Here is a 16,020-nt window from a genome sequence, read left to right as displayed (position 1 = left end):
TATTTGAATCCAACTTGATGAGTTCCTCCAAGAGCTATGAAGCAGAAACGTGATGAAAATAGAAGCCAACATCATCGGCTGAAGGAGGGATTGGTAATGGAACAGTGCTGGAAACCGGAGCAGTAAAGGCTTGCAATGAATTGACAAAATGTTGGTTGAGGAGCGAGGCCACGCGTGATTTATCAGTGACGATTGTGCCACCAAAATTCTTTAGGTCCGCGCAACAGGATGAAAATTTCTCCTTGAAATGGTTGATTTTAGCTGACCAAATTGCCTGGGTGGCTTTATTTCTACATCGCTTGAAGGCAAGCCAGTCAACAGGTGACTTCAAGGACTGGGCTCTCAGCCATAGGGTGCTTTTATGACGGATCGAGTCAGCTAGGTCAGGGGCAGGGGCTGTAGCGATTCTTGTACCAGAATCAGTTCAATGGGGCATGCTTGTCAGTAATAGTACTGAATGAATTTTGAAAATAAGACCAGGTATCATCCATCGAGGGGATGAGGTTGATTCTCTCCTAGGTCATGGCTGCCACGTCATGTGGAAACGTCTGCATATCAAAGTTCTTCAGGGAGCGTTTGGTTACAATCACAAGTGGCCATTTGACTGAGAGGCCAGAGCGAATGCATGCTACATGGCAGCGATCGCTCAGGTCTTGACTGAAGACTCCAGCATGATAATTACAGGTCGCATTAGTTAAAATAAGGTCAATCGGTGTGGCACCTGTTGGTGATTTTGAATTGATTCTGGTAGGTTCGGTTCGGATGTAACTTCTGCAAAAAGTATATTACTACTGTATTTGCTATGAGAAAAATATTTTGGAATATGAACAAACCAGTGGTGCGCGCACACACATACACACACACACACACACACACACACACACACACACACACACACACAAAAACTCTTTCCCAGCCTCCCATCTGGAGATTAGGCAAGCTTTGTTAACATAATGTCAAACAAACTTCAAAACAACCCCCATCTTAATCCTCTCCAACCCACACTTGTTCACTGTCACAAGTTATTTGTTGAGGAGCAGCGCTGAAAGACCTCTGCGCAAACAATGTGAACCCCGTAAAATACGGAGTAGAACGCACTCCCGCAAACAACAAACAGCTCGATGTTTATCTGGAACTTCTTCTTTAAGTCGCCAATAACAGATTATAGGAGAATACGTGAATAAACGACGAGGGGGAAACATCATCAATCAAGAAGCTCCCACACATACTGCACGCTACAATTAAGCAAATCCAAATAAAAAAAAAACATGCTCTGTGATGTGCATGAAAATGCTGAGCAGGCCTGGTTGATCTAATTTTTTTGGATGGAGAAGAGAGGGGAAAATGGAAGATGTTAAAAAAGGAGCCAGGGTTCATTGTCGGGGCACAGACAGCAGCTTCAGACATGCAGATGCTCTTTTAAGAGGGAGCAACCAAGCAGTGATTAAAATGACATCTGCATTTAGATCACAGAGAAAGACAACATTCAATTTGGGCGAGACATGCTTCTGCCAAGCTGTAGAGTTCAGCATTGTTGTGAAATGTACCAAAATGGCACCCCGCCATTGTGTTACGGTACCTAAAGGGTGGAGCTAAAGACACTGCGGTCCCTTGATTGGCTGAGTGAGAATTGTCTGAAAAAGAATACAAAATGCTCCATTGTTCTCTTTGGGTGACGTTATGATGTCACGCAATTTATACTCTAAACTTGATTGGTAGGAAAACAAACAACTGGTCTTAAAGTGATACAGTGAGTCACACTGTAGTTTTGCTGCATTCTTGACATTTGGCTGGTGGCTTACCACTAAAAGAACATTACAGGCCATATAATGCTTGATTCCTTCACTAGGGGGGATTCCACTGGTTAGGACAGACATGGTCCACTTTTCCTCCTAATCCGCCATTTCTACTACCCGCCATCTTGCGGTCAAAAATTGAAATAAGTGATCCGTAGCGTACCGCATTTGGCACACCAGACTATGTTATGGTACAAAAAGGGTGGAGCGAGACAGAGAATCATCACTACTTCTATGTGGGAATTGAATGGGAGGAACACCAAATGGCTGCTTGCATGTCTTCTATTGTTGCTTTTGTTGGTGCAAACAAGCCACATCAGGGTTTACCAATGTAAACCATAAAGAAGGATCTCTGCTAGGAATCTAGTCAGGATGACACCTACTGCTCAATATACTGACCATGTTATGACGACGTCAACACAAACTAGCACGTAGGCATGGGCTGGGTGCCAGTTTCAAGATAATACCACGGTATAAAAAAGGCACAGCTTCAAAACCACTAAAAATGTGTGTTCCTACGATATGAGAGAAAGTGGAGGTCCAGCGCGGCCACTACGTGGAAATACTTTGTCACATCCTGTGTTATTCCTTGCAGTCGGAACTGGGCTTCGATGTGTTGAAACCACAGGCGTGTGCTGTGTTGCCAGAAGTCGGCCAAAGATTGCAACGGTGTCAGCTGCCTTGTTAGCATCGAGCGGCGCCGCTATAGGCACGCTGTTGTCAGTCAACATATTACCCACGTCGAGGGTCACCAAATGTGGAGATGTGGTTGAGAAGGAGACAGGAGTGGAGGCTAAGCGGTATAAACCGTGTACTCTCCACTGTACAACAAGCAACAACCACTTCACAACATCTCAGTCGCTAACAACAATCACATGACCCGCAAACGGAGGTTTGTGTGAAAAGTGTGACCCTTGCTAGTATGCCACTTTGAACACATCATTCAGAACAAAACACGCTAGCTAACAACAATAGAGGAGAATGAGGGTATCCTGTATTGCTCAGAATGTGCCTGCGATCAAGAGGAGACTGAGGGCAGCAAGAAAATGGGCTGCTGCAGCAAAGTGGAGACTAATATAATACTGCAGTGTCAGCAGCTAAGGCACAGCACAGGGCAAGCTTATTTTTGCCATTTCTAGTCATGTATACTCAAATGTTACAATGGCAATGACATATCTGTGGTATATATTAACAAAGAAGTATCGCAGCGGCAGATTGCGAGTGTAATTACTTCAGTTATTACGGTAACGTGATGGCAAATTAGGGGTGGGCGATATATGGATATTTTTTAAATATCGATATATCTTTTAAGCACAATATCACACAAAAAAAACAATATATGGTTCATATCGATATAGACTGCATTCTCTTGTATCTCGACATGGATGTGTCATTCTTCACTCTGCTGTGTGTGTCAAGCGCTCTGAGTGGGGCTCCTGCTTCGCCCCCATACATAAAGGAGGAGGGTCGGAGCAGAAGCTCTTGGCGACAAATCTAGCTACTTTTTCTGGCGGTGTTGGAGTTTTTCTGGTATTTGAAAGTAGTATTGTTGTGCAGTTTGTGTGTTGTCACTGAGCAGCAGCGGGTTTTCCCGCGATGTCCACCCCGCCCCCAAAGCAGTCACAAGCCGTGTGTGCAGCCATCAGGTCCCTCGAGGCGACAATTTTAAATGAAAAAACTACGAAACAAGTTTATTTGTAGTTCTAAACATGTTTTTACTCACGTTTTTGTCTCTCCTACAATGTTCTGCTTTCTTAAAAAAAAATCATACTGTGCTGCTGACGTTTAAAAATGTCCTCTAAGTGAGGCACTTTATTTCTTATTTTGTTCTTTTGTGCTTTTGTTGTGAAGATTTGAGCATAGCTAAAGGTTTGTTATAAAGAAGATTGATTGTATTTTATTTTTTCTATATTTCTAAAAGAGAACGGACTGTTTGATTTTAGCGTCTGTTTTTCTATCATAGTTTTTTTTTTATTTTAATGAAACAACTTTGCACGCATAGTTGACTTTGCCTAAACACACTTAGCGGAAAAAAAATATCGGGATATATATGGTATATGAATATTCAACATAAATATATCGGGATGTGAGTTTTGGTCCATATCGCCCAGCCCTGTTGAAGATTCAAGAGTTTTACTGTCATATGCACAGTAAAACAGGTACCGGTAGTTATACTACGCAATGAAATTCTTATTCTGTTCATTCTCCATAAAAAAAAGAAAGAAAGCACAAGAAAATGAATAAGAACAGAAGACCATCAACACCAATAAATTAAAAGCAACAAGAAGAGAAGAAACATTAATAGCAATACATTAAGAGCAACAATAATATGTTAAGTGTTATGAGTGTGTGCGTGTGTTGCGTGCGGCGTGTGCGAGTGCTTCATTGAGGAGCCTGATGGCCTGTGGGTAAAAGCTGTTCACCAGTCTTGTGGTCCTGGACTTCAAACTCCGGTAGCATCTGCCTGACGGTAGGAGTGTGAAGGACGAGTGTTGTGGATGTGTGCTGTCCTTAGGACTCGTAGGACTCTAGATTTATAAATGTCTTGCAGTGAGGGGAGGGCTGCCCCAACAATGTTCTGTGAGGTCTTGATCACCCGCTGGAGTGCCTTCCTATCACGTGTTGTACAGTTAGCGTACCAAACAGTGATGGAGGCGGTAAGGACACTTTCGATAGTGCACCTATAGAAGCAACTGAGGATTTTGGTTGACATGCCAAATTTCCTCAGTCTTCTCAGGAAGTACAGTCTCTTTTGGGACTTCTTGATAATTTGTTGGGTGTTGTGAGACCAGGTGAGGTCCTCGCTGATATATGTGCCAAGAAACTTAAAGGTTTTCACCCTCTCCACCTCAGTCTCATCAATAAACAGGGGTTTATGCGGCTCCTTTTCTCTTGGCAAACACATCATGGGCTCGTTACTCGTTACTCAAAACGAGCCCATGAAATAGTGTGTTTACTTGGTGAGGAGAGAACCATGGCTTGCTCAAAATGAAGAAAAGTTGATCAAGAAAATTAAACATTTAAAAGTAAATGGACGCATGAATATATGTTCATTCTTCCAGTGTCAAACGCTGTGTTTCATATGCTCTGAGACTGTAGCGGCGGTCAAGGCGGAAATGTGACACGACGTTCCCTGACAAAACAGATCATACGGGTGGAAGTACCCATCGAAGTCTCACGCGAGAGTGCGGAAAATCACGTCATAACACATTCATTTACACACAGCCACATGCACATGAACGTTCACTAAGGACTGAATGTATATCGGGGCAAAACAAAACATCCTTCACCGACGGGAGAGTTGCGAAGGAGTGCTTCTGCTGCAGAGCCCTTATTCGAAGTTAACAAAAACAGAAACTGTGTGACAAAATCAAGCCCAATGTCAGCAACATAGCAAGAAAATCTGAAACTTTAACAGGATGTACTGTTGCAGCTTTTTTTTTTTTTAAACAACAGGGTCATGTGCAGGGTTTCATTACATTCGATATTCACATGAGCCAGTCTGTTTGATGCACTTTATAGGTAAACTGAGGTTCGGACCTTCGCAGTGAAAAAAATTGCAAAAACGGGCCTTACTCAATTCAATTTCTCAAATCAATTTAATTGAAGACCCCTGATCTATAGTCATGTGGAAAAACATGTTACATGACCATATGTATTTGTAGCCAACTCTGTTACTCCTGAACTGCTGCCTACAAAAGGGTGAACACTTGTAAAAACATGCACCCCGACTGTTCTGTCTGTGCTATTATTTCTCTGACAAATACACCACATGGTGGCGCTGTTATTAAAGCCCAAAGTTTAACCAAGTAAGTCGGATTGACTGAAATTTTCTCACAGCTCAATGTGCTCTACAAAACACTGTAACTTTAGGACGTTTAGCCGAATCACGACAAAATTTGGCACACGCATTTCGGGGGCTGACGTGTAAAATTTGAACAAGATTGGTTGAGGATATCTGTCTTACATGCATGCTTGGATGTCATCCACAGCATTTTGTCCGCATCCCGTGGGGCACGCCACTAAATGTTATTGACCTGCTTTTTCTAATGAACAAGCATCGAAATTGAAACTTTAATAATGGAGCGGTTTACCAAAACGCCCCATTTTTGACCACTGGACTCACTGTGAGGTCACCCATCTGTTCACGTGTATTTTACTTGGTGCTTGGTACACCATTGTTGGCCGCTGCTTCATTTGCTAATTAAAGCAGAGTGTGTGTTGTTAGAGGGGAGGGAGGTCAGTCGACCTAGTGACGTGTCCCTGACATGATTGATTGTGACTGTCAGGCCTCTCAGCTGGGTGTCTCTCAGTGTTGGGGCCCCCGCATAAAGGATTACACAAGCTATGCCTAACCTTGGCCTGGCTTTTGTGCACCCGGGGTCCCGCATCAAAGACCCGGCAGGGGACTTTAGCATTTTTAATCAGGCGGCCCGACTCCGTGCTGGCACAGGATGCCGGATCGCTTTCATCAGGACAACAACAAAGAGCGCAGATAGGGAGGCGATAAGGAAACAAGGCCAGCATTAAAGGAAAAGTAGGTACACCTGCTTCTCTCATTTCGCCTTGACTTCTACACCACAATCATAAAACATATTCAATTAATATCTCTCTGACAGCGTCAATCAAAAATCTGTGCACATTTTTTATACAGCTCTTGTATCAGATGCAATGTTTGGGTACAAAATATGCAAAAACTTGCAAATATCTTCCTGATGACAGTGCCATGCTCAGCGGGAAGTCATGAATAAATCCTCATGTTTTGCCGTGCGGGTGGCGGAATATTAGGAAAACAGCGACAAGGGCAAACATGCGTACGCCTTTTGTTCGTGCCCGTGCGACGAATGCATTAAACGTTCATCACAGCAGCTTTATTGACAGTCGTAGTGTACTTTTAGCAGTACGCCAGAGGACCAAACAAACATTCCTTCTGCTGATATAAAAAGGAAGAATATGAATTATAACAAGCAATCACCTCAGAGATCTAGAAGATCAATGGATCAAGCAATAACACTGGTGCCAACATCACGGCATAGAGTATAATAGCAATTTGAAAACACCATGAAAATATATGGCTGGACGCTTCTTCAACAAGATAACCAAAAGGTCACTCCAAATGTGTTTCTTGGGCTTAAAACTGATAAGAAAGTACAATAACTATGAAACAACTGGCTTTTACCATAACTAGCTAACGGCTAATGCTATACATGACATCCCCATCAGCAGTGTACTACACCAACAGCGTCTTCATCCTTCTTTTGAACGCATATTGTTTTGAGAAGCCAAACTCGTTACTTAAATGGCCCCAACAACAAAGCAGAACTACGTTCCTTATCCTTGGACTCACGGGACCAATGTCATACAACGTCATGTGAAAAAATCTGAACGATCCCTTTAACACCCCTTGTGGAGCCTGGTCCTGTTTTGGGGGAATAATAGTAGCAAAAAAGCCATGAAAAGCCAAAGAAAAAGCAAGTTTACTCTGACTTCCGGTTCCTAGTTTGACATTTAAACAGCCTAGTGGGCATGACTAATAGATATTCCTACAGGCTTATATCGGTGCTTCTGAAATAGTGGGGCGGGCTCCCCTTGGGGGGGCGTGAGAGGCAGAGGGTCATGGTTGGCAGGTCCGTTCGTGTCTTTATTCCTCATTTATTTATTGCTTGTTCATTTATATTTTTTTATATACAGGTACACACTAAGTCCCCAACTAACAAACACAATTGGTTCCAGACGACCGTTCTTATGTCAAATTGTTCTTCAGTAGGGGAAAAGGTAATATTACCAATGATATAGGTACTACATGTACGTGTATACATATACAGTATATGCGTATGTATGTAAATATGAGTTCGGATGCAGTAGTAATATTAAACGAGGATAATTAATGAAAATAACAGTCATAAAAATGATATAATAATACGTAATGATAAATGTTATTTACCTTTGAAGAGGAGTGGTCGAGCATACGTCGATGTGCTGGAGCTGGAGGAGGAGTTATTGAAAAAAGGACAAATGGTCGTCATCGTTAGACTCTTCTAAAAGAGGTAGTGTTCTGTGGATGGTGTAGAATTAAGCAGGCCTATTAACTCTTCATAAACTTTAACCACGCTGTATCTGGGTTGTATTATATAGCTAACAATGTAGCTTTCTCGCTACCGCTGTTGGTCCCATTAGCAGTGTCACAGTGCCCTCTGCTGGTCAAGCATGTAACAGCATAAATATGGGCTGACTGGTCAAGCATGTAGCAGTATAAATATGGACTTTATAAGGCAAAACACATGAACATATAGACTAGTCGGCTTTGTTCGTATCTCCGAAAGTTCGCACGCCGGATGTTCGTTAGTAGGGGACTGAGTGTATTTGTTTTGCTTTTCGTGCCTTTTGCTCACTTTTTTGTCTCCCACAGTGCCCATACAAATTCCACGCACATGCGTCACGGCCAATCATACAAATTAGACAACAACGTCATCTGGTCAATGCCTACCCCCACCACATCCCCACAAATAGATTGCACTCCTGTGATATTTATACACTTATTTCATTTGTGAACAGTTCAAATGAAGCACAAATTGAAGAAATGTAAATGAATTAGATTGGATGCCCAGCACAGGTTTGTACGACAAAATCAAGCTTATTTATTTTCTTGGCCCTTACTTAAACACACATGCAGTTTAGAGACGTTTGATGCCACTCCTCAAAGCAGATATAGGGGTGTGACAGGACCCTCTCCCCATGCTTCCCTCGCTCCCCCGCCGCGTGCCAAGGGACCACGCGGTGAGGAGCCGGGTGGTGACCACTGAATGCTTTTTATTTGATCAGCTGATAGGAACACACTGGACCCTTTCTCTGCACATTTTTCAAAACAAGAATCAAGGATATGGACGTGGCGGGATGCGTATACACAGAAAGGTTCCCCGATGTGCACAAGACATGAAGGCGAAGGCGGTTGTGTGCATGTGTGTGTGTGTGCGTGTGTGTGTGCAGTGAGAACAAACACACGTAGCAGAAGAGAGGCAGCTCTCAGCAGTAAGCAGCCTGTTGGACTTTAAAGAGCAGGAAAGAGGAGGCCTTTCTCACCTGGAAGCTCCAGAAGATAAGCAGAGACGCGCCCAGCGGCATCATGGGCAACAGGCAGGAAGCTGACGAGCCTGCAATTGATGATAACACAATATTATTTCTTACATTTGTGTTAACTCATGCAGACAAACAAAAGGATGCTAGTGAGATGTTTCAGTTAATTTCCTGACATACAACAACATGGACCTTATTGCAAATTGTCACTAGAAGAGAGAGCCCAAACGGAATGTATTTGTAGCAACCTTGGCCTATCAATATCCATCCATCCATCTTCTATGCCGATTATCCTCAATAGGGTCGCGGGTATGCTGGAGCCTATCCCGGCTGACTTCTTGGCCTATCAGTATGTGGGGTAAAATGATGAATTGAGTAAAGAACCAAATAAATGCCCTAACATTACAGTATATCAGCATATTCTACGCATTATTATTTAATAAGTGACTATTCATGATATAGTCTGACTTTATTTATTCATTATGTACAATGTTTCTTTCAATATTTACTCCTGCATCCTTCTTTATTCATTGTGTTCACTATTAGAAAATGTTAACATCAGGCTTTGCTAAACCCAAGACGTGAACAGCCCATCCTGAACATGAAGGAAGGAAAGGATTAAATAAGATCTGCGTCTTCCTACTACTTTTAGGGGCCTGTTGAATTGTGCAAGTGTAACCAGCAGTCTCAGTAGGGAAGCCCAGACTTCCCGGTCCCCGGCCACCTCCTTCACCTCCACCGGGAGGACACCAAGGCGTTCCCTGGCCAGCTGTGAGACATAATCCCTCCAGCGTGTCGGGGTCTTCTCCCGGCTGGACATGACTGGAATGCCTCACCTTGGAGGCGTCCGGGAGGCATCCGGACTAGATGCCCTGCCCACCTCAGCTGGCTCCTCTCGATGTGAAGGAGCAGTGGTTCTACTCTGAGCTCCTCCCGGATGACTGCGCTCCTCACCCCATCTCTTAGGGTGAGTCCAGCCACCCTACGGAGGAAACTCATTTCAGCCGCTTGTATCCGTGATCTTGTTCGTTCGGTCACGACCTACCTGGGAAAGTCTATTCCAAACCTCGGCTACAGGAGGTGCAGAGTAATGTGTTGATGATTATTAGGGGGGCGGTTCCAACAAAACTAAGTAAAAGTGATGTTAAACGTTCAGTTGTCATTCATTTGTCATTTGTAAAACTATAATTATTGTCCATAAAATGTGTTTTGTGTTGACGTATTTGAGTGTCTGGAACCGATTAATTGGATTTACATGATTTTCTATGGGGAAATTTGCTTTGGTTAGAGTCCGTTTTGGTTTGCGTCGGACCTTCTGGAACGGAGGCACTACTGTATTGTACTTTGGCAAGAAGAAAATAATACTCACAGGTATTCATAATAATGACGCAGTGTAAAACTGTGCTATTTGTCCCATGTCATATTTTTTCTTATAATAATAATAATAGTCATATTTTTTTATTAATGCATAATATATTTTTAAAAATTAAATACAAGTAAATTTAAGAGAAAAATAAAAGTAATTTCTATTTTGAAATTAAATTTTCATGCTTTCATGTATTTACATGGTGGCCAAAAATTCTGATCTCCAGTGTATCGGATACGTTGCGGCCGTCGAGCAGCTTGTATTTAGCCCGATCCCTGGAACTGAAGGCTGTGTTTTCAATCAGCGCTTGTATTGGATTGTGCAGATACCGGTAGCTTAATTCCACAACCTCCATTAGCGACGCATTAAAGCTAGTGCAGCCCATTAACGAGCGGCATAAACAAGCGGTACCACAGCTTTGCCATTCAGTTAATGCTCTGTGATCATGTGACAGGCGGCACAAAGAGGAACTTTAGCGAATGGAGCTAAAGTGTAGAAATGACTGCAGACTCTACAGCTGCAGTTCAAAGCATTTGAATCTTAACAAGAAGGAGGGGGGGAAAGGCCTGCGTGCATGGGGAGCGAGGGCACAGCCCGGAGGCTTAGATCTTCAACCTCCACGGACACACACACACACACACACACACACACACACACAAATGCGAAGTTGCAGCGAAGGGAAAACACGCTCCTAACATCAAAAAACACAAACATTAAAGGGCACGCAGACAATCAAATCAAGACACACAAGGAGAAGCACAAGAGTGCTAACACACACACAAAAGCAAACAAATGACACAAAGACACACACATGGACACAACATGAGTCCCACGTCCCCGCGTGGACAGCTGTGGGAGGTCACAGAGACATGACAGTTGCGCTATCAGGCCAACATTAAGGCCCGCCGCTTTAAACACACCCGTTTGAAGTCACACCAAAGTCAGACCCCGGGATCTCTCATCTCCCATCTCCCTTTTAACACCGCAGTGCCGACATTTCATTCTGCCCCCCTTTTCATGCTCCCGCCTTTGAATTCTGCCTTTTTAAAAGACTAATTTTAACTTCTTCAAGGCTGGAAAAACAGGCAAAGGCGCGTCATTAAGATTCTTCCGCTTGGCGTGCGCCTTCTTTTTTTCCTGCCGTTCAAAGGTCCACCAAAGGAACGCTGAGCCTCTGATGTGCGCTGATTGATAAACACAACATTGTGCCTCTCCAACATAAGGATGCCGTCTAAACGGCGGACTTTGTGCATCCTAATGCTCATAACAATCATCACGACATCGCTGAGGACCATCCCAATTTGTTTGATGAAGCTTGAAATCAGAACATCAACCACATTCGAGGCCAAACAAGAAAGAAAAACTGCCAACACATGCTGTGATCTAGTGTTGCCAGATGGGAAATGACAAATTATCATACCAGAAGCTTAAAACGATCCTATTTTGAGGAAAGTTGTCGCACATATCCGATTTGATGCAGCTCAGGAACATTACCACGACCGTGTAGTGCAGGATGTATCTTCTTTGTATTGCTAATAGCCACGTGCTAAAGGGGTCACGTTAATGTGAAATGGCTGGCAACGCGCTGTGCTCAAACTCCAGCATAGCGCCCTCCACTGGCCAGCAGGTATCCCAGACAACCTCAGGTTTGGAACAGTAAACCCAGACCCAGCTCTTAGTCGGTACTGTGGCTTAGTTGTTTAAAGTGCCTGTCTTGTAAACAGGTCAACGTCCGTTCAAATCCCAGCAGTGCCTTTCGGGGATGTCCATACCCTGATCGGGCTCTCAGGTTTCCATCGGAATAAGGATGCCAGGTAAGTGACGAGTGGCACGTTCAACAGAGAACATAAACTCAACACAAAACAGCACACGTTAGTACCGTACTGCAAACTGGAGAAGTGATAATTGGGTGTGTTTACGATGGAAACAGCGAACCCAACCGTACTACCGAACTGTACTTTCGAATAAGAAAAAATGTGCACAGTACCGAGCCAAATTGTGCTTCACTATCACTGACCCACCCAATGGGGAAACCAATTCAGTCATTGATTAATTAATACATAAATTTTGAAGTAAATTTGACATATTTTTCCCCTAAATCAGGCATTTTCAAGCATAAAAATGGCAAAATGTACTCAAATACAAATATAAGGCATTCAGAAAACGCCTTCAAAGACGCTGTGAAAGATATGCAGTGTTCCACACTGGTCACTAGGTGTCAGCAATGTCACTGTATTATTGGTGACTCGAGATTGGATTGCCGGAACAACAGGCTTTTATTGCAAGTTTGACTAATCTCACAACAGGCACTAATAAAAATCTGTAATAAAAGCACGGGCAACTGAGCTGAAACTCAGCCCGATGTCACATCATGAGTCTTATTCAGGTCTTAAATGGCGTACCAACTCCTATTATGTTCGCTATGTTGGGTGACTATTTGTTCGTAAACGGCTTTTCTATGCTCTACCTACAAAAATATTCTATTTATAAACAAGGAATCCTAGTTCGCGGGAATTCACTTATCACGGTCGGGTGTGGAAACAATTCACCTCAATAAGCGAGGGATTACTCTGCAGAGAAATGTGCACTGGAACAAACTGACCTGACGGTCCAAGTCTGATATTTTGGAAAAAAATGTGTACAATACCAAACAAATGGTACTGCTTCTACACCACTACTACACCGTACTGCTGTAGGATATATTTTGTGACACTTTACAATATTTCTACCATACCGTACCACCAGTATGAGCACGCCGAAATGCGGTATCTACAATGGAAACTACAAAAATGGCACCTGGTACCAAAGTAAACTGCTTGGTGGAGCTGGGGATTAAGTGTCTTGTTTGACCCCATCACACCCCAAGTGGACCACAGAACCGTACTGTACTACTGTTACCAACACCCGAAACAAACGAGCGAGGAAAATAGGTACTGTACACCGGAAACACAGAGGAACGCGGTGGAAATAAGAATGAAGAGTCTTGTTCCACCCTTTCCGTACTAGCGAACCATACCCAACTACTGCGTCCAGATATTTTGGGAGGTTTACTGCACAATAGTAAAGCTATATGATGGCGAGCTAAACCGAAGTGTCCCGCTGAGTGGAAACAAGCTAAACAGTCATGCGAAGGATGTGGTTTCCACTGAGGGAAGCTGCCATAAAGAGAAGGTGGAAGGAGCACATCCTCACCTCCATACGCCAAGACCACTCTGCTGGAAGAGTCCGCAAACTAACAGAGGCGATGACAGGTTGAGATGTATGAAAGGCGCTTCACTCCGCAGTGAGATCCCTCATCTGTTTGGGTTTGGGTCGGAAGAACAAATTTTTGATGCGCAACCCTCTCCGTCTTCCTCGCATCCTTCGGTGTTAGCTGACCCGAAATCATTTTTCTGTTTACTCCACTCAGCGTTTCACAGATCAAACGAGGGTTTGTTTACTCTGACCGCCCGGCTGGCGAGCCGGAGACGAGCGCCACTGCTCTTCCCTTCCGCATCAGCCTTTTTCTTTTCTTTTTCTTTTCATCTGGATCACAAGCGCACTCTTTTCTACTTTCCATCTCATCCCCTGCTACCCTGCGCCCGTACAAGTTCAGTCACACTCCTGATGAAGTGTCCTGTGAATGGCTGCTACGATACAAGAAGTCATTAAAAACAAACAAAAACAATACAAAATTGTACACATTTTATTAAAAAAAAATTATAAATAGCATTTATCAATATTTAACCATTTAAATGAAATTATTTATACATATAAATATTAAAAGAATTACAGATATTATAAAATATAACAATTATTAAAAAGTAAAATATCTAGTATAATAATATAAAAATAACAGATCATTTTAAAATGTTTTCAAAATATTGAAAGAAAAATTAAAAATAATATAAATATAAACAAATAAATATATATTATACAAATTATATATACAAATATAAAATAAACACAGTAACAATGATTTAAAAAATAGAACAAAGGTAAAAAATTAAAAATAATATAAAATAAAAATATAAATGCAAAATTTGTTATTAATATTAATGATAAATAGTATTTATCAATATTTAACCATTTAAATGGAATATTTATACATATAAATATTAAAAGTATTACAGATATATGAAAATATAACAATTATTAAAAAGTAAAATATCTCGTATAATAATATAAAAATAACATAGATCATTTTAAAATGTTTAAAAATATTGAAAGAAAAATAAAAAATAATATAAATATAAACAAATAAATATATATTATAAAAATTATATATACAAATATAAAATAAACACAGTAAAAATGATTTAAAAAATACAACAAAGGTAAAAAATTAAAAATAATATAAAATAAAAATATAAATGCAAATTTTGTTATTAATATTAATGATAAATAGTATTTATCAATATTTAACCATTTAAATAGAATATTTATACATATAAATATTAAAAGTATTACAGATATATTAAAATATAACAATTATTAAAAAGTAAAATATCTCATATAATAATATAAAAATAACAGAGATCATTTTAAAATGTTAAAAAAATATTGAAAGAAAAATAAAAAATAGTATAAATATAAACAAATAAATATATATTATAAAATTATACTGTATATACCAATATAAAATAAACACAGTAAAAATGATTTAAAAAATAGAACAAAGGTAAAAAATTTAAAATAATATAAAATAAAAATATAAATGCTAATTTTGTTATTAATATTAATGATAAATAGTATTTATCAATATTTCACCATTTAAATAGAATTATTTATACATATAAATATTAAAAGTATTGCAGATATATGAAAATATAACAATTATTAAAAAGTAAAATATCTCGTATAATAATATAAAAATAACATAGATCATTTTAAAATCTTTAAAAAATATTGAACGAAAAAAATAGTATGAATATAAACAAATAAATATATATTATAAAAATTATGTATACGAATATAAAATAAACACAGTAAAAATGATAAAAAAAATTACAACAAAGTTAATAATAATTAAAAAATAAATCTAAATATAAATGCTAATTATGTTATTAATATTAATTAATGAATGAAATTTTATTTCATTAATAAATATTTGGCAAAAATATATCTCTGTTTTTATTTTTATTTTTTTAAAGGCATTCAAAGTAAGAGTTACCACTTCTCAGGCCAGAGTTTGTTGTTTTTTTGAGTCTATACAAATACAAATTAAACAAAAAAAATAAAAAAATAGAATGAAGACAACAATACAATAATAAAACTATGTTTATAACTATTTAGAAACGTATTTTTAGTTTTCAACTTGTCTATGTTTTACATAGTATGTGTCACATACTGTATTTCCTGTGTATATTTGTTTTCTTCTTTGTATTATTGCTATCATTATTATACTTTGACCTTCTCCTGCAGCTATACCACAATCATTAGCATATAAATTATGTTCACGTTCAATAATATGAAATAAACAAATACCACTAATGTGTTATGAGAATATACTATAATAATAATTAGTTTATGTACGATTGTGATGAGTATTATGTCATGCATTATGGATTAAATGCTAAAAACAAAATATGAGAAAAGGTTAAATGTTGTAGTGAACCATTGTTGTGCATATGCCCTTTCGTGGTGGACGCATGAATGCCGTACATGAGTTCATTCCTGACAAGTCTGCACAGTCTATGGAGTCGCCTGGTCTGTTTCTGCACAGACTGAAGGCGGGTTTAGTGTTGTCGTGCTGTACTGTACTGTGTACTGTGGTGAGTGCATGCACAGAGCCCACAGGCATCA

Source organism: Dunckerocampus dactyliophorus, chromosome 18, assembly GCF_027744805.1.
Source record: "Dunckerocampus dactyliophorus isolate RoL2022-P2 chromosome 18, RoL_Ddac_1.1, whole genome shotgun sequence".
NCBI classification, from domain to species: domain Eukaryota; kingdom Metazoa; phylum Chordata; class Actinopteri; order Syngnathiformes; family Syngnathidae; genus Dunckerocampus; species Dunckerocampus dactyliophorus.
Note: the sequence above shows the minus strand (reverse complement) of the source record.